The sequence below is a fragment of the Natator depressus genome, chromosome 3 (genome assembly GCF_965152275.1).
Source record: "Natator depressus isolate rNatDep1 chromosome 3, rNatDep2.hap1, whole genome shotgun sequence".
Classification (NCBI taxonomy): domain Eukaryota; kingdom Metazoa; phylum Chordata; order Testudines; family Cheloniidae; genus Natator; species Natator depressus.
In genome coordinates this window covers 200297748-200319093 of record NC_134236.1, presented here as the reverse complement: position 1 = coordinate 200319093, position 21346 = coordinate 200297748, and the positions used below count along the sequence as shown (strand labels likewise).

Genomic DNA, 21346 nt, shown 5'->3' with positions numbered 1-21346 from the left:
TGGAAAGGGGAGGCTCAGGGATGATAGAAGAAATCATTTGAAAATGCAATTGAGAGAGATGTCATTGGATGTGGATGGAATAACTCCAACTACACAAGGGATGCTGCTGTGGCGCGTTGCAGTGGGAAATCTCACTGACCTCTCTATGCTGCTGTTTCCCTCTGTGAGCTCGTCCATCCTGGGACAAGGAACTGTGATAGAAATCACATTTACTAACCTCGGGATCCTAGGGTTCACCACCACCATCAGTTAGGTTTGTAAGCAGAACTGTCTTTATCTGCATTAAGATAAAAGCTGGGTTTGCAATTGGCTTTGCTGAAATGTGTCCACTGGTTATTGTAATCTTTACTACCTCGTGAAGTTTTGTGGCACCGAAAGCTGTCTTGAAAAATAGTCCTGGATATTGCACAAAGAATATTAAGCACTGCTTAGATTGTAATCCCTTGGGGGCAGGGTCTGTATTTTTGTTCTGTTTGTACAGCGCCTAGTACAAATAATTAACAACAATAATAATAATTAGGATCAATGGGCCCTAACGTCTGGTGGGGCCCTCCAATTCTCTTCAACGCCATTCCCCTTCCAGGGCCCTCCCCTCACCAAATGCTTCCCAAATGCCATAGTATCTTCCCTTGTGGGCACCCCATCACCTTCCTCTCCCAGAGGAAAGGAGTAACAGCAGAGTCACCCTCAGTAAATTTACCACACTGCCCTCTGCTGACCTATGTTCATTCGAAAGCATTTGTATGTATTGTACTGCAATGCATTTTCCCAGTGCAGGCATACCCGATATTTATTAAACAGTGTTGCCCCGTTCTCCTGATTTCATTGCAAGTCTCATGATATTTGGTGTGGTTTTTCCTTAAAGCCCTAGGTGCTGGAATCAAGAAATGCATGCGAATCTCCGCTGTCATTTAGCCCCCGCCCTCCAAACCCCTGGAAGTGTCAAGCCCCCATAGTTGTGGAGAAAAGCTTGAAACATGGAGGTAAATGAAAAGCACTCATTTTTTTTTAAATAAATTAGGATTTTTGTGTTTTGAATAATGATTTTGGAACACTTGAGCTTGGCAATATTGCTCATGTCTCCTCTCACCAAATACAGGTTGACCCAGAGTAGAACTTGTGAACAGAAGAAAACCGACATTGCAATCTATCATGGTGTAAAGTACATTAACCAGAAGGGAAAAGTCACTGATAGGTGGCCAGTACCTTGGCATAGTTCCCTGTGCCCATACATAATGATTAAACAGTTACAGCTTTCACCGTGGTGAAATATCTTTGCAAGGTTTGAGTTAAATCTATTCTGAAAAATCTTTTTTTTGCTGCTTAGAAAATCGTAGGATTTTTCTCTTTTTTGAACCCAAATTTCTCAAAGTGGCCGATTAAAAGAAAAATCAAACTTTCCAGTCAGCTGGTCCTTCCTGGAGTTTCAAGGCATGTTTAAATTGCAACGCTCTCTCTGATTAAAAGAATTGGTTTGGGGGCAAGAACGTTCCCCTCCGTTTTAATCTGTGTAACTGCCTGCGGTACTATGGAGTTGCTACTATGGAGAAGAAATATGGAAGTTCAGAGCTCTCAGCTGGCCTTCAAGAGGTGCATCAGCCCATGCATGAGCCTGGTTTTGTGGCTGTTGGGACTGGAGAGTTGGTTCTGACGTGCTCACACTTTTCTGCCCTGTGGGCCAATTGCATCCTTTGTTGCAACTCTGTTGCAATCGGTGGAGTGACACCAATGAATTTGGCTCCCTTTCCTGGAAATGACTTAGTTGACACCCCTTCCCCTCCCTCTGCAGCTCCCACTTAGACCAGGTGACTCAGCAGATGCCTCCCCCCACTCCCTGCAGTGCCACGTGAAACCAGGCAGACGTTGTGCACCCCTATCCCTGTACTACTCCCCACACAGACAGGTGCTTCCTTTCTCTTGTCCAGCTGAGAAGAGAACAGACCACTGTCTAGAGGGGAGATTGTAGTGGTAGCTGGGGGGGGGAAGGGGGGAGTAATGGAGGAGAAGGGGGAAGAAGGACAGAGAGGAACACAGGAACTGTTGTTTTTTTTAATTAGTTAGGCTTTTAAACATGTACTTTATTGCTGATAATATTCTGGTCTGTTACAGCAATGCCTGCCCCATGCCCACTCAAGCAGGCAGGCAGGGAGAGTTCTTGTGTTTAAAAATGGAGTTCTGTATCCAGTGTGGGAATTGCAACCTCTTTTACCTTGACACACAGAGAGAGAGACTCCATGAGGGGGACTGGGCGGCCACACTCAAAGGAAGATTTCTACAGCGGGGGCAGTAGAGAACCTTTGCTTTTCGTTTTCTGATTCTGGTCTGTGTGTTTGCATCCATGGGGCTCTATCATGTCCGTTAATCTCAGTCCCCCTCAATCCCACTCTGAGATCTCCAGCATGCCTCTGAGGCTGCTCTCCGGGGGTGCAGCCTTCTCCCCACTGCATGAGTGACCAGGGCTGTTGTCATGGTCCATCCACACCGCACCTTCTCTGGGATGTCTCATGCTCCATGTGGGGCAGGACAGAAGTAATTTCTTTCCCAGCCTGATCAGAGGGACTGGAGCTGAGCCCCACTCTGAAACAAGCGAGAACTCACTTTTATGGCCCCCGCCCCCTTGTGCGCCCGGGGTACAGCAGGGTACAATCCTATCATTAAAGGGGCTTTCCTGTGTGCAATTTATACCTGCCTGGGTCTGAACAAGTGCTGTACCATACAGTACAATACCCATCAGTATTCAAGCAAATACTAAACTGTCTAATACCTAACAAACTGCAAAGGTATAACGCTATCCAGTGGCTGGAAGCTGAGCCTTGACAAATTCAGACTGGAAATAAGGCATAAATTTTCAACAGTAAAGGTAATTAACCACTTGAACAATTTACCAAGTGTCATGGTGGATTCTCCATCACTGCCAATTTTAAAATCAAGATAGGATGTTTTTTCTAAAAGATCTTCTCTAGGAATTATTTTGGGGATGTTCTATGGCCTCTGTTACACGGCGGGGGGAGGGGAAGGGGTGAGCGGGGGAATCAGACTAGATGATCACAGTGGTCCCTTCTGGCTCCGGAATGCGTGAAAGTGTGGTTTGCTGTTTGACACTCAGATTTACTGCCAAAAGTTGGCTGCTTGGGGTTCTACCAACTGCTAGCTTATGCATTCATGGACTATTGCCCTGTATCCTTGCCCGTACATGAATTAAAAACAAATGCAGAAAAATAAGGTAATGCGATAAATGAGAGCACTTCCAGGGAGAAAAAGTGCTTAAGCTGATGCTGTGGACTTCTTGTGACTCGTCTTGATAACAGTTCACTTTCCATCCAGTAACTGTCACGTGTAATATCCTGCAGATGGATCAGTGGTGGATGACATTAATATAGTTGCACTTCTCAGGCACACAAACATCTGGCTTTGTGCTTGCTGCAGTCGTTTGTTGGCCAGCGACAGACTAAGCTTTGTTACAGATTGTTAGGTTTAGGCAAATGGGAATGAGCAAAAGACAAGTGGCTGCCATATGAAACACAACCAGCAAGATTTCCTGCTGCCTTGCACCTGTCAGCGTTTACACCTGTACAAGAGAGGTGTAAAAGGCAACCGTGTTCACAGGGTAGCGTTGTGCAGCCACTTTTGCAAAGAGACAAGGTGCAAAACAGTGGAGAATCAGGCCAGTGTCTGAACAACTGAAATAGCAAGGCTCTTTAGATGGCTAATTGAGATACCATTTGTATTCTTATTTAAATATTATAGCGCCCAGAAGCCCTGAAGAGAACCAGGGTCCAATTTTGTTTGGCACCATATGAATGCATGTAAAGACACAGCCCTTACCCAAAGAGCTCTGGTCCAGATCCTCAAAGATATTACGGGGCCTAATTCCCATTGATTTCAATGGGATTTAAGCACCTAAATACCTTTTGAGGATCTGGGCTTTTAGTAAAGCCAATGACATCAGCAGAACAATCTCTGGTGAATGTTTGATAGGAAAGAGTTTGAGCGCTGGAAAGGGAAGGAGGTGCAGGTAAGAAGGTAGGTGATGCTGGTTATTTTATTAGGTAGGAGTTTACTAGAAAAATTAAATAGAAAATGAGACAGAAAATTGTTACTATAAACCAATACACTAATACAATGGATTGAGGCATAGGTGATGATGGATGCTGAATAAACCCTGGAGAGACAGAAAAAGTAGTATATCTAATAAGTAAATTAAAAACAAATTCAAAGAAACTTGGATTGCATCCTTTTTGCTGCTTTTTTGGCTGAGTTATCTTTTTAGGCTAGAAAATCCTTGGGATGCTATCGTCTCATGTCTGTAAAGTAGCTAGCACTCTCTGGGACAACAGTGTAGCCTAGTGATTAGAGCACTAAACTGGGACTCAGAAGAGTGGTCTAGTCTCAGCTCTGCAGCTGGTCTGTTGGATGACCTTAGGAAAGTCTGTGCCTCAGTTTCTCCATCTGTAAATGGCAGGTAATGATACTGACCTGGTTTGTAAAATCCTTTGAGGTCTACTAATTGAGAGGTATGATTATAAATACTAATTAAAACAAAATAGTTTCTAATCAGTGACCCAGCTTTATTGCAACAGATATATATGTATTCTACTATGATGTGGATGCATGTATAATATTCCTTTATATGGGTTTCTGGTTCTATTTTTAATTACTTTTGTAAACTTTCTTGCTAAAATTTTGCAATTGAGTTCAGAATAGTTATTGTTTAGGGTCCGTATATGAGGAACTCCAAATGCATTCAGAGAACCAAGATTCTGCTACAAATTAAATCTGATTTGTGTATTGATCACATCCCTGTTTAGAACTAATGAATCCAGATATTCAGCAAATTGAGGAAGAGTACAAGTGAATTCAGGTGCTGACAATAGTCCATGCTAGTCTCCACTGCTTGTCATGTAACTGGCAAAGAATCACAATCACTTTCTTCTCACACTAAACAATAAGCTTTAATCTAATAGAATTTACAGTATTACCCGAAAAGTACCCTGTCTCCCTGGCTCTGTTCCATTGTACGGGAGATTTTCAAAGGTGCAAATTGCAAGTAGGTGCCCAACCCCCACTCACTCTGAATGAGAAGTTGGCACCTAACTGGGATTGGTGTCTTTGAAAATCTCCCTCCTTGCAGTGCCCCTCCCGCTTGGCTTCTTGCTATAGTGTTGAACAAAGAATATACAGACATCCGCACTGTGGTCCCAGTTCAGAAAAGCACATGCATTACTTTAACAACATGCTTAAATCATTTAAGTTAATGGGACTTAAGCACATGCCTAAAATTAAGCCTACGTTTCCTGAATTAGGGCCTTTATTAGTAAAACAATTCAGTGCTAATACACTGTGTTATCTACTGCTAGTAAAGAATACAAAAGTGATGGGCATGCTTTTAATAAGATTATGTATTTGTGGACAGGGGAAAAAGCAGCATCTCCTTTTCTTCACGAGACGCGAGTACCCTCCTGGCTCTGCTTAGGGTGCTTACTTAGGTCATTTTATTCACGACAGTTTCTGAGAGCTAATTTTATTTTTATAATTATTTTAAAAAAAATCAGATATCAGCATAACCTTTATTTACCAGGGAACTAACATTTAACAAGGCAACCTCAGCTTAAGTCGAAGTATTTTCTTGGACATGGAGCCACATTGTAAATTCCTGTAGCGTATACAAATTATAGTGTCTAAATTCATGACTGGTCTGGCACAAGCATGTATTTGCAGTTGTGGAAAGTGAAAGGTCCAAGAAGGACTTTTTAAAAATAAAATTGTTCCTCGTTCTCCCTAACCATAAACTCTGCTTAGGAAAGCATTATTATAGGGGAGCTGGTGGTGACACCTACAGGTAAAGCTGCCTACCACTCTTCATTATAAGTATTTCAGTCCTTTTAACTTTGCCAAGCGTTAACCATCGGGATTAAAACCGTCTATGATTGTAGTCTGCCTTGGCTTGAGTTTTTGTGTGAAAGTTCCAACAAAAATGGTTCAGCAATTTCCAAGAACCAATTAGTGGGGAGGAAAAAAAAAAGGCATATTGTCAATGTTAAACGTTTTCCAAGCATTTATTTGAAGAGCTCTAGAGCAGAGCTTGGAGTTTGCCATTAGGATGGCCCTGGGGTTAGAAAGGTGCCTTTTGCAGTTCCCATTAAAATACATTCAGATCTGGCTGTACTATAAACCCCTGAAAATCAGACAGGGTGAAATCCTGGCCCCATTGAAATCAAATGGTAGTGTCAATCATGAGACCTATATTATTTGTTCCACAGGATCCTGCTTCCATCAGCACATAGGATGGACAGTGAAGGAGGCAAAGGATGGACAGAAGAGAAAGGTCATGCTCTTAAGTTACAGCCGACCCAGTATAGCTGGGTTCTATTCCTGACTGTGTTGCAGATGTCCCATGTGATGTTGAACAAGACTATTATAATGCATATGCACAAGAGGAGTACATGAAAGTTATACAGACAGCATTACAGCTGGCATTAATTAACTCTGGAGTGCTTCACTTTGCAACCTTAACGTACTTTTATATGTAACTGTAATAGAGAGAGTTATATTGACTCGGGCTGCCCAGGGCTAGGACTCAAGACATCTGTGGCCTGATTCTCCACTGGTGTGAATTGGTCAGCAGAACCAGGCCTATTTACATCAGCAGAGGATATGGTAGTATAAGCTGGCTGCATTACTGATTCCTTGTGTGCCCTGGGCCAAGTCCTTGAAGCCTGAAGTTTCAACATTCTTTACTTATTTTTACATGCCAACTTGAAACAACTAGAGCCTGAGTTTCAGTCACTGAGCACTCACAGGTCCCAGGACAATTTTGCCTTACCTCCATGTGCCTTAAGTTATCCATAGGACAAGGGTTTCTAAACTTTTTGCTGGCAGAACTCCATTTTAATTATTTCCTCATGGTACCTCAGACAACATGGTGGATGCCACCTTGAAGAGCAAAATGCCTTCCTCTGCACAGTGTGACCTCACACGTACCGTACTTGTGAGGTCACGCCGTATGGAGGATGCCATTTTGTAGAGCAAAACAGCATCCCCCATGCATTGTGATCTCACATGCCCTGTACATTGCAAGGTCATGCCGTGCAGAGCAAAACGGTACCCTCTGCACGCTAGGGCTCGCCATGACCCCATCTGTGATGGCATGACCCCATCTGGGATTTCAAACCACAGTTTGGGAACTGCTGCCATATGTAGAATGCTGAACGTAAACTCCTTCATAGACAGGCTGTGCGGTTAAATGTATTCATGATTGTGAAGTACACTGAGATCTTCAGATGGGGTGTGCCATAGAAGTGCAAAGTATTAGTATTATATACTAAACGCTTCAGGTTATGTCCTTCGAAAAAGTACCTTTGCTCTAAATACGGTGCAGATTGAGTTAGCCTCTGCTGGGACTACTGTATTTCAGCTCACATGGTCATGTGATCTGGGGGGGGTCTAACAGTAAGAGCAGCAGCTATCTTGGAGACAGCAGGTGTAAGTGAACCATATGGTAAATGTGGGAATGTTTTAAAGTATTTTTATAGATTTATCTTCAGGTCACTTGCTTCCTCTTTTCCTCAGGTTCCCCTTGCCCCAAACTATATGTGGTTGGCAAGCCTGAGGAACAATAGAAAAACAACAAAATATGCCCCAAATGCTGTAGATGTAGGAGTAATTTAAACATCTAAAATGCAGGATCTTTTAGCCCTAAATTTATGTCAGTTTCACTTATATTTTCCTGAGTCCTCCCTCTTTTAAGTCATAGTGTTTAGCATTCATGTAACACTTCCCACTTTAACTAATCCTCGCAATCACCTCTGAGTTAGAAAAGTATTAATGACAGGTTTCAGAGTAACAGCCGTGTTAGTCTGTATTCGCAAAAAGAAAAGGAGTACTTGTGGCACCTTAGAGACTAACCAATTTATTTGAGCATAAGCTTTCGTGAGCTACAGCTCACTTCATCGGATGCATACTGTGGAAAGTGTAGAAGATCTTATTATATACACACAAAGCATGAAAAAATACCTCCTCCCACCCCACTCTCCTGCTGGTAAAAAGCATTAATATATCCATTTTACAAACGGGGAAACTGATACAGAGAGGTGCTGCATCCTGCCCATGGTGAACTAGCATACACAGTCTATCTACGCAACACTCGAACCGAATCCCTACCAACTTGGGAAGCCTGGACCCTCAATTCTCATGTCTATAAAGTAGCTAGCACTCTCTGGGGCAACAGTGTAGCCTAGTGATTAGAGCACCAAACTGGGCCTCTTGTCTCATGCCTAGTAAGTCTACTAAATTGTGTGTGTGTGTTTTGTTTTTTGTTTGTCCTCCATTTCTAGCTCCAAACTGCTGAGCCCTAAGGAGGACATTAGTTAAGAAATATAAATGACACCTTCCTTGAACTGGTCATAAAGACACTACCATGTTTGCCTTTAATTTCCTTCTCTAGACTCTTTTATCATCATGTCTGTGGGAAGTTTCCACCAAAAGAAGTAGGTAACAATTAGTAAATACTGATACCTGCTTAACGTATTTATTTACATCTTATTATTAATTTTTTGACTTGAGGGTGTCTAATTATGTACACACCTACTCTGTGTAACCATGTGTTACCATCACTGTCACTCCCATCCTCTCCCTTATTCTCTCTGATTGTGACACCTACCTGTTACATCATCTTAAAGTAGACTAAGCTCTTCAAGGTGGTACTGTTTGTTACTACGTGTCTGTACAACACCTGAGACAATGGGGTCTCTTTCCTGACTGAGGTCTGTGGACACTATCATAATACAATATATAAATATATTTGTGGAAAATATAGTGGAAGAGACATATAATGCATTAATTTCTAGGCAGCAATTAATGAAATACCGGACCTTAACACTGTGACATTCTGATTTACAGAAAAGCTATTTTAAATTATTTTTGCAATTTTCTAAATTTATTGCATATAATTTCCTTCTCTCTTTGGGGCCTGTCCTGTTTAGATCCATGGTACCAAAGTAGTCTTGCTTTAGAGGTGGTGGTATGTAAAAATCAGTACCAATAAAATATTTGACTCTTTAAACAAACAAGCAGAATAGTTTCTGTGCTAAGTTTCTGGCATGAAAAAGTACACGCTAAGTGGTGTAGAAGACGAGTTTTATTGCTACTTCTGTAATGCACTCATCCCAAATAACACATAATCTTGTAGCTCACACATCATCTTATATATAATGTACATAATTCTTACTGGTGAGTGTGTTTTGCTTTATTTTTTGCTTCATGCAGGATCTGCTCTGGTATTTGTAGGGAAACGGCTACAAGGTTATTAAAATTTGTTGCACTGTTAAAGCTTTAAGTAATAGTTTAATGTAGTAGTTTAAAAAGAAATAAGACATTCAAGGAGACTGAAGAGGAAGGCAACAGCGAAATTCCAGTATGCAGCTGCCTGGTTTTGAGACCGAGAAAACCTCTAAAGAAAACATCACACTTGTGCTTTGTATCCAGTTTTCTTTCGGTGCCAGCTCAAGATATGGTCTTAATCCTTAAGGAACTTGATGAATCAGGGCCTGGCTAATGGTCTCAGTTCACAACACAGCTAACTGCATTCTTTTAGACAGTGTTTCTCAACAGAGGCTACAACCAAGAAGTGGGTCACAAGGGAGCATCCAGTGGAGAGTACCTAACTGCAGAAAGAAAAGGGAGCACCCACTAGTTCCTAAGACCTGATGGGAGACAAGGAGGATAGAGAAGGTACAATTTTCTTCTTTTTTCTTGTTCCTGCTGCTTCCCCTGGTCCAATACTTCCTGCCCCCCCCCAACTCAATCACATTCAAGTTCTTTTTTCTGTAGCCCATAAGGCTAGTTTGCTAGCTTGCTATATTGTGTTTTCTTCATTGGTTTGATTCATATTATTTTGCTATCCTATCCCAGTATTATCGAGTCATCTTCTTTTCTTGAGTTTTGTTTATGTTGAATTCTAGTATATGCTATTCATAATAGTTATTCATGGTTATTCATAATGGTTGGCTGTAATGCAAGTAACCTACAGGCCTGTATCCTGTAGGATTAGCTAGAGCAATTCAGTGTGTTTGTAACCTTTGGCACAGATAAATGACCTACTGGTTACCTCTCTTGACTTTGGGGAACTGAATAGGGGAACCGAACAAAGAACTGAATATGTTTTATCATAGGTCTGGAACACACTGGTAACCGCAGGGTACACCGCAGAACATGGAAGTCTTAAGTAAGGCCAAGGGTAACGGTTTTGGGGATGAGATAATCGATATTAATACGTATAAATATATGTCATAATATGTTAACCTATAGAGTAAGTGTAGACGAAGATTTATTTCGGTGAGGAAATAAGATTTGGGCATGGTAGGTTGGGCCTGGATTAAGGCAGTGTCTGGACCCTATAAAAGGGCAAACAACCATGCAAGGAGGTTGCTTTTTCCTATCTTCTATCAAGCTATCAGCCCAGCTTTGCAATACAGTCTAGCTACTCAACACTCGAACTGAATCCCTACCAATTTGGAAAGCCTGAACCATCAATTCCTTGGGCATGCCAGAGGCGAGGCTGGTCCTCTGTCTTCTACTACCAGGTCTTTAGGGAAGGGTGTGAGTATGCTAGTTTAAGTAATCTTTTAGAATAGAGATGTTACCATCAGTGGTCATAGAATTGTATTACTTCTCTGTGACTCTGTGTTTAATAGCATTTATTGTTCTTTCATTTATATTAATAACTATCTTATCAATTTGGTATTGTCCTCAGTGTAAGGGTCCTTGCCACACAACCCGAGAGTTCTCTAACCCTGTAGCCGGAATTGGGACAAGAATCTAAATATCTTCTGATCAGATCAGTGGTGAGCCATAATAAACTAGCACATAAATTCAGGTCAACACTTCCCTCCTCAGCCCCCCAAATATTGCTCAGCAGTAGAGATGAAGTAGAGATTGTAGAGGCAGTGGTATTGGCTCCTTTTAGCCTCTGGAAGCAGCATTGCCCTGAGCTAAGGGCTGCTCAGGAGAGTAGAAAGACACTCCCAGTAACCAGCATCAGCTCAAACCCAGCACCAGCCTTTCACAAGTCCCCTAATCAGCTCCTCAATCTGCATCATTCACTGCCTCGCCAGCCTTAAATCCACCACTCTTCACCATTCCTTTCTATCTGTTGCCCACAGTGCCAACAATCCTCATCTCCCCTTTTTTCACTGTGCAACCAATCCCACAATACTTTGTGACATAAATGCTATGGGATATGGTGGGTTGCCTTTTTGTGGACCCAAAGGATATATTGTGGAGACCAATATGGGCAACTCTATGCAAATCTTAATCACTGTAGTTTGCAGTCAGATAATATCACTATAAATACTACAGGTAGCTAAATAAGATACAGAAAGAATTCCACACTATTGACAGACTGTGCTTAGGACAGGCCCAAGAGTGGAAGAGCAAACTGTGCTGCAGTTCATTGAAAATAGTATTGTAACTTAGCACACAATAAAAAAAAAAAAAAAAAATCAAAGTTGGGCCGTATCACAGACTTCATGGCACACTTTACGACAGTGTCAGAACAGAGTGATTAAGCTTTTAGTCTTTATAGCAGAGCTTGTGAATGTTATGAAAATGTCATCTCAAATCTCTTCCTCATTCTCAATTTGAATTCAGGCATTAATAAATACCATTTTCTGTAGTATAGGTGGTAATATACAGTGGGTTGGGAAAGCTATTTGGGTTCTTCTGGATCCTGCCAAATTGAAAGCAAACAGTGAATCAAATGCTTCTTTTTCCTTTGTAGCTGTACTTTTTTTTAAATAGAAACTATTATATCTTTTAACAGCACTGTCTGAACTCAAATACTGTATGCTGAATTCAAAGATCCATTATGTAACAACAGTCTACCTAAAAGGCAAAAATCAATGGGCTATGATTATAGAGTTTACATTTATTTGGGTGGCAGACAAAATAAAAGACGTGTAACCTCAAACACCTGAAACTAGCAAACTACTGAGTCAAAGTCCTCTCTCATACATACCAGACAAAACCACCTCTATAGTTTACACGTGCACATGGATACACACATCATATTTACATATGCACAGCCATTTATCAAAATAAAAAGACCTGATACCATTCGATTGTTGTTATTTTATAATTTTGACATATCAATGTTTATAGTTATTTTTTCAATGTTTAATAACTTTAATATTCACAATTACAAAATATATTTTAAGCATTTTTTATTTATCCATTTAAATGTTCAGTTGTGGGAAATTATGGGGAGGGTTTTCAGACGATAAGCCATCACACCACAATTATTTAATTACAATGCTGAGATTAAAAAAAACCTACAGCTTAAAGCTGTCAGCGTCCCATGTCAAAATACACAAAGCAAATATCCTTTAATCAAACTGGCATAATGCCTCAAGCCACCTTTCCTTACTTTGCTGCTCAGTACATTTGGATGATCAATGCAAATATTTTTCATCAGCGTGAGTACATACAGGGAAATCCAGTGTTTACAGATACAAATCTAATCCTTCCAAGCCTCTCTCGCCCAGGAAAATAGCCACACACACTCATGTCCTGTTCACGTGTAACCACGCATGAATGCTCGGTCAACACACGGTGTTGTACACATGCACGGATCCTGGCTGTCCACATGCACACACACCTACAGGCCACACGCCACTGGGCTCATGCCCTCACGCGGGCACATGCCGTGAGGGGCGCTCCAGCCGCCTGAGAGTAACCGGCTCCCGCGCGTCGTCGCCATGCAGCCCGGGCACACCTGCTCGCACGTCCCGGCTCCCACGCTTCGCCCACGCGCGCGCACACACACACACACACACACACGCCTCCCGGGGCTCCCGCTGCCCCTGCGCTCGTCATGCGCCGGCTCGGCCAGGCCAGGTCTGTGTCCTCCCAGGAGAGAGCCCGGCTCGGCGGAGCGCTCTGCGGGGACTGACCCGGGCCCGCCGGCCGTGTGCACGCGGCGCGGGGCCGGGAGGCCCCAGCCCCCGGGGAGGGACGAGCCGCCGCCGCCGCCGCCAGGCCAGTGCCGCGCTCCAGCCTCGCGCGCGCCCGCTCCCGGGACCTGGTGTCTCGCGCCTGCCTGGAGCAGCGGGGGGGGGGTGCAAAATAAGGAGCCACGGGGCGCGGAAGCCACCCGCCCGCCCCCTTCTCGGCTCAGCCCCAGCACATCCTGTGCACAGGGGGCGGGCTGGCCGGGGCTGCTGCCCTCCTCCTCCGGAACCCTCCCGGCTGCAGCTGATGTAAGGCGATGGGGGGTTTCTGCGGGGAGTGGGGCTTGCTCGGGGAGCTCCGTGCACGGGCAAAGGCGGCGTGGGGGGCGGAGGATGCGGCGCAAGCGGTAGATGCGTTTCCTGGTGAGCAGCCCGGGAGCTCCGGAGCGGCAGCGGGAAGCCAAGGGGACAGGTAGGGGGAAGTCGGCTCCCGGCGCTTTGCCCCGCGGTACGGGGGGATGCGTGGGGTGCCTGCCCCCCCCCTGTGCACCGATGCGGCGGCCCGTCGCAGCGACGGGAGCGTTCGCCTTGTCCCCGCCTCGCAAGGTGCCCCTCCACCGCTGTGTCTAGGCTCCGAGTGAATGCGTGTGATTGGAGAAGGGGCGGGGGGGCACGAGTGTTTATTTCTATTTTGCTCTTCCAGGCTTGTTGCGGTGGAGAAAGCCCTTGCTTCAGTGATCCTGACATGAGTTCTGGTCCTTTCCCACGGGCCATAACCTTGGGGTTCTGGCTGGCCGTGCAAAGTAGGCAGGATTAGTGCATCTTTGCAAGCCCAAACTCGCAGCTCGAACCGATCCTTCCACTTGCTGCACACAAGACCAGATTTTTGTTCTAAATTAAATTCTTCTCCTCCTCATCCTTATTGCCAGCTGAGCCGATCACTGTAGTTTTTTCAGGGGTATCCGGATTGTGTCAATGCAGTGTGGTGTGTGACCAATGTGTCTCTTTTAGCTGAGAGTAACTTTGTTTTGAACAATGGGATCCTACCTCTGAAGGGTTTTTTTTAATGTTCTTTAATACAGAGAGAGAGAGAGAGAGCAGGACTATTATTAAATAGAATACCTGTGTGAATATATGTGTGTATGCATGCATTAGCTCTGTGTGTGTAAAACATGTCAAGTCTAATTTACATAAATGTATCAACATAATATTTTTATAATATAACTTTTAAACCAAGATGTTGACTACGGTTGCCGTTTTGCCAGCAATACTGTATGTATTTGACTTTTGAATTATGTACAGTCAGACACCTGTTACTTAATCCTGTTTATCCTTGTCAATTATTGTTATCCAACCTTAGTCATCATTTTATCTCTGAAAATAAAATGCAAATATGGTTCTTCTAAAAATGATGCTATGCTGGTATACAGTAAGAACAGGAGAGACTAATGGATATCTCAAGTAATATTTTTCCAAAGAGAGTAATTCTGGAAAATACCTGGAAAAAAAAATCTTTCTCTCAGAGGTAGGTTTATGCTGCATGCAGAGATGTGTGTGGTGGGGGTGGGTGGGGGGTACAAGTTTAAAACAATCAGCAGAGGATATGCTAAATGATTTACAGTGTGGATGACTTTCCTTTGTTTTTGTAAATAATGTGTGCAGTATGTTTGCTTAATAGTATAATGTTGCTTACTACTCTCTGAACTTCCCTTTGAAAGTGTAAAATTATAGGACTTTATGATGAATAATCTGAGTTATTGTGAATTATACAGAAAAATAAAACAGACCCTAATTATACAAAAGAATAGAATGAATGGTGTCATTACGCATAGAAAATCATATTATGTAAAGCTTATTTGAGTAGTGTATTAAGTGTTTTCCCGAGACGAGGAATATTATTTATTTGAAGAGGTTTTCTGTAAATTAACTTCTAAAAGTATAACATTTATTGTATTTACAGTTTTCTTCCAGGTCACAGGTACCTACCTAGGCCCTTATACAACAGAAGGGTTGCTATTACATAGGACTGCGCATTTTTGTATCATACAGAGGCAGTTTATAAATATTAATTGGAAACAGACTCATACCTTTCTATTAGTGATAATTTAATAATGTAATTAAAATAAATTCCAAAATAGTATGTCACGGGTAAGATTAATTGCCATCTACAGTGAGATTTTAGGTATGGCCATCTAATTCTAGGAAGGAACAAAATGATCAGGGAATATAAAATAGTATGCATTTCAGACATGGAAACTTTTTCACAACTGCTAATTTCACTCTGCCTGCAAATATCAGGTTTGAGTCTTCTTTTGATGACTAAACACCTAGTATTCATCTAAAAGTCAAACCTCTGGTGAAAATATAACTCTTCAAGTAGCTGTCAAAACGGAATTTTAAGGTCTGATTTGATCACTGGGTATGGATTCATATCTGGTGGAGTAACAATGCCTTTTATTTTATACGTGTACGCCCACACACAAGAGCTTTGTTCTAAAACAGAATTTTTTATGCAGTGAATTTAAAAATAAAATGCATAATGTATTCTGTAAGCTATATTTTGCTCTTTTTTTTTTTTTTGTGAACAGAGAGGAAAGCACCTAGAGGGAAAAGAGATAAAGACAGAAGAAAGGGTAAAGAGAGAAATTCCATATCGGCTTCCCTTACAAATGCAGGAAAGACAAACCTATTTGCTGTGTATCTCATTGTTATATACCACCCAAAATCCAGTCGCTAGCTGTACCCTTCTGCTTCCATCTTTTTTAAATAAATGACCAGTTCTTTTGACCTGATGTACACTGCTGACTTCTGTTGCTGACTTTGGCCATTTGTTCCAGTAATGTCGTGCACTTAGAGCTCTACTATGAGTCTGTCAAATCCATTTGCATTGTACTTACTCATAACAAAAATATTAGAACAGTTTCTGGTTTAATGTACCTTAAATATTTGGTACTGCTTTTGTAGGAAGTGATGACTTTATTTTAAAATCAGATTTAAATACCCTATATTTCAAACTCTTGTCGGTATAATTTCCATTATTCTCATGATTATTCACTTTGTTTCAATATTTTCTTTACGTTAGCTTGACGTTTTTTGTAGTCTTGTAGCTTTATGATTCATTTTCAGTTGTGGTTTTACCGTATGAATTATATTCCATTCTTGGTCGTCATTTGCAGAATAACTAATTCTGATAATTTTAGTTTAAATGTTTTGTTGTTGAAACTGAAGTGGATGCTGTGCTAAAGATGAAGCCAACCATTTTACGAATGAGTGTCTGTCTAAGAGAAACAATACCTCATTTGTTTTAGGAAGACTTTGGCTTCCTCCATATTTTTAAGCATCTGTCCTACAGTATTCTGGGAATTGTTGGAAAATGTGGTGGAAATCAAAGTTCCTAATTCATCCAATTACAGGATGCTTCAAACTGGTTGATTGTCAGTAGTAACCATTATCAAAAATTGCACAAAACAACATTTCTGATTGGGCTAATCAATAGTAAAGGCTCAATTCCACCCTCAGATTAAAGGGTGGATTGTACCACTGTGACCACTTGGAGCGAGAGTGAGAGGTTATGGGCTCTGCTGCCAACTGTCTGTTGAGGACAGCTGGCTGCATATCTCTTTCTCCACTATTGCAACCACTGGCACTAATAAGATGTCACAATACTTACAAAAGATCAGCTCCTGGACGAAGAGCAGCTGGCTCAAATTCAATCTAGGCAAGATCTGAATCATGCTGGTTGGCGGGGGGTAACCCTAAGAAGAGCTAGCCAGTCCTCTGACCCTTTCTTTCTTTTGAAGGCTTCCAGCCGTCATTCAAAGTGGTGGAAAGTCTTGGGTCTTCTTTGACTCATTACTGAACTTGGATGAGCAGGTAGCATCAAAAACCAAAAGTGTCACCTTCACGTCCAGCTTGCTAGGAAACACCACCCCTTCCTTGTGGATAAGCACAGGTTTCAGCCGGCACAAGATGTGGCTGTCTGTCTTCTTCATGGCTTATGCTGCCGTGAGCACATCAAGCCAGTGCTTCTGTCCCTGCACTGGCTTCCAGTCCTTTATCCACTGCCATTCTAGGTCTTTGATCCTAATCTTAGAACAACTGATGGATCGTGTCCCAGCTATGTCAGAGACCCCATCACCATCGACAAGCCACAGAGACAGCTGTGTTCCTTTGGGACCAATGCTGATTGCAAAGCCCAGAGTGACGCGTGCATGAGAATGGGGATGAAATAATTTCAGTTGAGGGCATCTGTCTATCAGAGAACTTTGAGGAGATGAGAGGAATCCAGAATTTGACTTTCTTTGGGAAATGCTGGGACGCCTTTCTTTCTGATAAATCTTTGACTCCATAACCAGAACAGCATACACAGCATCAACTGCTCCCCTTTCCTCTTACCCCTTCCAAAAAAAGAGACCTTACGCAAAGCACGGTGTTTTTTAATAACCCAAAAAGGGAGACACACAAAAGATTCCATGACACCCATTGGCAAAAGTGGGTGTAATACTTCCTAATCTATTTTATATGGAAGGTGTAGCGCTACTAGAGGGGTGAGTGGCAGTACCAAACCCTAAACTAGGATAGTTTGGTGCCATTTCTTTTTTGTGTTTTCTCAAAATGGAGGCCAGGTCTCACTCTTTGCCCAGCAAGAACAGTGTCTTCTGGAGCTTTAGAAAAACAGTTGCTAGGCACCTGAGGCAAAATGGAGGGTGATCTGCCCTTCGGTCTTCTCGTAGAGAGCCCAAGACTGAAATCAGTGCCTGATGGAATTTTTGCTGCAATAGTCCTGCGCCCAGCTCCAACCGCTGAAGAAGCCTTTTTGTGCAGTATATGAGGGTAGTGTTTGGGTCTGTGTTTGGGACTGGGATCTTTTTAATACCTCTGAGCTGAGCTAATGCTCAGTGTTTGCAGCACCAGACCATGGGAAGGAAATCTGCTCCCTGTGCAGACTGATGACCCTTGTAGAAGCTGAGTACCGTGCATAGTTCCCTGTTAGTTGGTGTATTGATAGACCAGCAGCTGATAAGAAATATTTTTTTCTGACCATTTGGTGGTGGGATTATACTCTTGTTATTTTTATGCATATGTATGTGTCTGAGTATACACACATGCATGTGTATATCAAAATATATTTATATGCACACACCCATGCGCGCGCGCTCTCTCTTTTTAGTGTATGTATTAGCGAGACAAGGTGGGTGAAGTAGTATCTTTTGCTGGACCAACTGCTTTGTATTTGTCATTAACTTGCATAAGCACTGCTGTCAGCCTGACCTCTCTTTTGTGTATGTGTGTTTAATAAATACATTTCTGGAAAAGGAAGCCTATGCACAATTTGAATATCAAACAGTCTGCTCTTAAATACTCATTCCGCATCAGTTCCTTCCTCCAAGTATTTCCTCACCAAAATGTATACAAATCATTGGTTAAGCAGGGGATTGCTTTACATATATAAAGCCTCTCATTTGTGTTCCAGTTCTCTTTTCCACAGTCGTGTAAACACTGGAATGATTGTGAAGAAGGAGAATAAGGGGCAGTCCAATGAAGGAATTCTGGGCAGGAGAGACTGGGATGAATGAAGAGAATCCGGGTGGCATTTTCCCTTAGGCATTCACTAAAAAGCTCCTTGTTGGTTTTCCATTCCTATTTCTCTTTCTAGAGATAGTCCTGTGTGATTACCTTTTGCCTGCTTGAATATGCTCTGTCTCTCAAACCTCTTCTTTTCCATCTTGAATTTGCACATGTGCAGAGATATGAAGAGTGACTCTGAATATATGTCCAGGGACAGGTCTTCCTTCCTCTTCTTTTGCTTAGCTCAGTAAGATTTTCCATGCTCTGGATCCCATACACCTGCCCCCATGTCTACTTTAGGACATCTGTATGCTGCAGTGGCCACCAAAGTGAAAAACAAGAAATGAAAGCGTTTCTAACCATAGCAATAGCCTGTCCATCCCTTGAAATACATGAAGTACAATAAAAGTAACAATTTTTGTTCCAGTTTAGAATTCCAGTGCCGTCTTGCGAGTCATTTTTTCTCTTAGACCAGAGATGGTGACGACGTATTACAGTTTTCTCACAATACATGTAAAAATTAATGCCATAATGGGAGGAAGGAAGAGGAACCATGAGGTAATCACTAAAACGGGACCCTTAAAAACACCTCTGTGGAGGGTCCCATCCAGGAAAGAAAAGCTTTTTTGAGAGCGTGGGGGGAAAAGACAGAAACTTGCAGTAGGGCTGTTTTTGCACAAAGGATAGCGGGGGATCAGATCCATGAAAGGAGAGGCTGTGTGATCCTCTCTGATGGTGGAGGGAAATGTATGTTGCCCCAAAAGTTGATTGCAAGGCAGTAGGAGGACTGCTGGATGGGAGCTTTTATTTCAGATAGAACTCTAGAGGATTGGTGCTGAGGGCTAAGATTAATTGGCCTCTCTGATGGATGTAGAGAACTGTCTGAGAGCAGCAAGAAACAGTCAGTGTAATTATTTCAGCCTATTTCATGACCTGTGTTACTTGTGCATCACTTGGCTAGGAAAGTATGCCTAGGAATGTTTTTCATGCATTAAATGACAGGACAGAAAGGATGAAATTTGATAGCAGGTATATCAGAGCAGCCTGCAAATTAGGTGCTGCAGCTTGGCATATGAGCTGATAGATGCAAGCTAATGTAAATACTTTGGCCTTAGTGCTCAGTATGTAATTTCTTGCAGGAAAGATCTCCCATATGTGTGTACGTTGCAGGTGCTGTGTAACCCTTGGAAACCTTTGCCCCTGTCCACCCCCCAAGCATGTCTGCCATTTTGAGCCTGTCCATATGGTGTGGTCAGCCCTGTTGACTGGTGCGCTTCCGCCCTGAAGTTGAAAATTGTGGGTACTTTTTTGGTGGGGAGGGGAATGTGATGCTGAAGAATAATAGGGATCCAAAGAGGGCAGGCTAGTGAGGAGCCTTGGCAGTTGCTTTTTGTGGTGGTAAGGTGGAAGAGCTGGGGCAGAGGTGGACACTTTCCCACTCATGCTGGTGGCTATTAGAACCCAGGAAGCTCTTCCCACAGCTGCAAAATCAGCCCCTGCCAATGCATTTTACAATAAAAACCCGGCGTTCTTGCTACAGAGGGGTCACTCCTCTCCTGCTTTCTCCACCTCCAACTGAGCTCAGCTTCTGTCTGCAGATCCAGGGAAGCTGGCGATATGTCTGGCATCTCTGAGTCCGGCTCCTCATCCCACTGGTTTTCTCTGCCGCATCCTCCCTGTCTCTCACTAGTGCAATGCATGGTGCCTCAGGCAGGGAAGAGGGGTGAGTCTTGAGGGTTTGTTCCGGTTCATCCTAAAAGGGGCAAATTTTCTGAGCTGGACTGATTGCTGTTGTCCTGGGCCCTTACACACAGGAATTCTAGCCCCCTTTACTCTCTCTTGGCCCTGGATATTGCCTGTCATTGCACCACTGTCAGCTGGTCTCTTTGCCACCTGGTCATACACTGGAGTTTTGCATGTGACTGAATTCAGCTGGTCCTGGAACCCTTCTATCCCCATACAGATGTCAGAGCCTGCACATCTGCCTTGGGCGAGCTGGCAATGTGCTCGTAAAATGGCTTCCTCTGAGACATGCTGGTGATAGAATCAGATTAATTTGCAAAGAGTAGAAGAAGTTATTTACTGTGCAAACAGCATGCAACTAAGTGCCATGGTTGGTGCGAGGATTGCTGAACGCGTAAATGGTTTCTGGCTAAGAGCAGACCCCCGCAGTGGAATGCGGGCTGATAATCTAGCCAGGCAAAGGGAGGAGTATTTGCATATTTGGAACTGTTATGGAAGCTATCTGCATCCACACTGGCATTGCACTGGTGGAGACTGGCAAAGAGGAGAAGCACATGGTGGTTAACTTTGAAACCAGTCTGATTCAAATGGTGGTGCCGCACTGGGGGAACTTCTGTGTACGGGCACAAGTTGTTGTATAGATGTGCTGTGAGTTAGCACCCCACATTTCTCTACTGCTGCCAGAGCTTTTGGCTCCATTACATCAAATAAGAGACCGTCCCTGACCTTCCTGATCTGGGATTGCAAATAGTTTAGCTGCTTGTGTAGATGAGATCAAACTGTTTTCAGCAGTGGCACAGAAAGAGTGACCGAGACCTGCAGATCATTCTTGCCTCTAAAGGTATCTCCGCTACCATTTCCTCCTGCCTCTGAACTTTGGGAAACTTACATTCTGCTGCCCATATTGTATGCACTATACAGCTAAAGGAGAAGATCTAAGTTTGCATTGCTGGTAGTCTGGCATCTTGTATAAGCGGTAAGTTCATTTAGAAGAAGCCGTGTTTCTTGGCAGAAGAAGCCTGTACTAAGGAATTGAAGCCCCCAAAAGTAACTTTCTGGAGCCTAGATAGGTTTGGAAGTCCTATATCTTG

At 42.9% G+C, this 21346-nt stretch overlaps 1 protein-coding gene across 11 annotated transcripts in view; it reads left to right on the top strand.

Annotated features, from left to right (window-relative positions):
* The first annotated feature begins 13112 nt into the window (after window positions 1-13112).
* Window positions 13113-21346, top strand: part of PLCB4 (phospholipase C beta 4) — a 326000-nt gene continuing 317766 nt past the window's right edge. For 5 of the 11 annotated variants that reach the window (XM_074949673.1, XM_074949672.1, XM_074949675.1 and 2 more), the window contains exon 1: window positions 13115-13253. The gene's annotated coding sequence lies outside the window, so the exon portion shown is untranslated. Of the gene's footprint in view, window positions 13254-13397; window positions 13417-21346 lie in introns of those variants that run through there. The other 6 variants (XM_074949679.1, XM_074949674.1, XM_074949678.1 and 3 more) reach the window with 4 other exon arrangements.